Raw genomic sequence first — 1,728 nt, forward strand, 5'->3', positions numbered from 1 at the left:
CTTCCCAATAAATCCCAACAAGAACATACCCCGTTGAATTCAAACAAGATCGTTAACCCTATTCAGACCTCGACCTATTCGCAAATTCGGATTGGCTAATTATCCTCAGGGGGCGGATCTAGATGGTGTGCACCGATAAATTGCGAAGGTCTCCTCCCAAACGGGAGGGATTGAACCAAGGGAATCGCTGGATGGAAACGACCTGGCTCATACCTCAAGCAAAGGAGACCGACGGCCCAAGACCGGGGGGGACGCGACGGAGACGGCAGGAGCGCGGCGTCCCGGCGGGGAAGAACGGGGGACGGTGACGCTGGCGAGAGGCCGGGGACGGGGGCGGGGGCGGGGGCGTCTGGGGTACGGCGCGGCGGCGGCGGCGGAACGGCGATGGTGGTGGCGACGACGGACGAGGCGGAGATTTAGGGTTAGCGAGCCTGTGGCCGAGAAGGTAGCCTGTGCGACGTGGGGATTACTGCGCTAGCGACTTATGGGCCGTTCGATGGGAGAAGGATGGGCGAGATCCGGCGCCTGGGCGGTGCTGCTGGCACTTTTGCGGAAGGCCCCCTGCCGCTTTTGTGTACTGGTCCTCGTATTTTGCAGGATAGAGCGAAGGGGGACAAATTATTTACTCCTTTTTTTTAGACAAACTCGCAACACTTTATTAATCCGTCACAATGTTTACAGATACGAAGAGAAGATCTCCAGGTTGGCCTAAACACACATGACCCCCTAACGAAAGACCATGTTTTGCAAGATTGTGAGCCTCCCATTTGAGTCTAATAAATTCATGTCTAATTCAGCTCATGGCAAAGGTGGGCAACAGTCCGGCCCAGGCACGACACACGGAGGTCTGTTTATAAACGGGCCGTGCCGTGTGGGCACACGGGTCTCGCCTCTGGGGACAGGCACGATAAATTAACTAAACGCAAAGAATGTATCTCACTTATAGCGAGTATAGCGTATGTCTCCTGCCTAAGGGACACCCCCCCCTCCCGGTGAACCATTTTTCGTGTTTTATTCGTTCACTCAGATTCAATTAATACCCTACGTGAACATTGTATAAACATTTTTTGTGTGCACGTTGAACATTTTTTCAAATACATGATTTTTATCAAACATATATTTTGACGTCAACTTTTTTTCATATAAGCCAAGAACATTTTTTATATACATATTTATTGTTTTTCACATACAAGATTAATATTTTTGAAAACTTTTTTTATGTCTACCTTTTTCCATACACATTGTAATACATGTTTTGTATACATCGGGAATATTGTTATGTGCATGTTCAACATTTTCTAAATACATTATTAACATTTATTAAACCATACTCCCTCCGTCCGAAAATACTTGTCACAAAAATGAATAGAAATGGATATATCTAGAACTAAAATACATCTAAATACATTCATTTCTCCGACAAGTAATTTCGGACGGAGGGAGTATATATGTTTGATTTCTACTTTTTTTCATATACATATTTTTATTGCATACATTAGGAATATTTTCACATTAATATTTTTCATATCCACGATTAACTTTTTTTCATATATATGTTTTGATGTCTACTTATTTTCATACACATTGTACAATTTTTGTACACATTAGAAACATTTTATACATGTTTTGTATTTTTCTAATGAGTGATTAACATTTTTCAAATTAGTCTGTAAAGTGATTTTTATAATAGGTATTTTAGAAATATTCCAAAATACAAGCAAAAGTAAA

At 42.8% G+C, this 1,728-nt stretch overlaps 1 protein-coding gene across 1 annotated transcript in view; it reads right to left on the minus strand.

The window, feature by feature from the left end:
- Positions 1-441, minus strand: part of LOC123183158 (FRIGIDA-like protein 3) — a 4,177-nt gene extending 3,736 nt beyond the window's left edge. The window contains exon 1 of the mRNA XM_044595905.1: positions 214-441. The gene's annotated coding sequence lies outside the window, so the exon portion shown is untranslated. The remainder of the gene's footprint in view (positions 1-213) is intronic.
- Between the last annotated feature and the right edge of the window lie 1,287 nt (positions 442-1,728).

Source organism: Triticum aestivum, chromosome 1D (assembly GCF_018294505.1).
Source record: "Triticum aestivum cultivar Chinese Spring chromosome 1D, IWGSC CS RefSeq v2.1, whole genome shotgun sequence".
NCBI classification, from domain to species: domain Eukaryota; kingdom Viridiplantae; phylum Streptophyta; class Magnoliopsida; order Poales; family Poaceae; genus Triticum; species Triticum aestivum.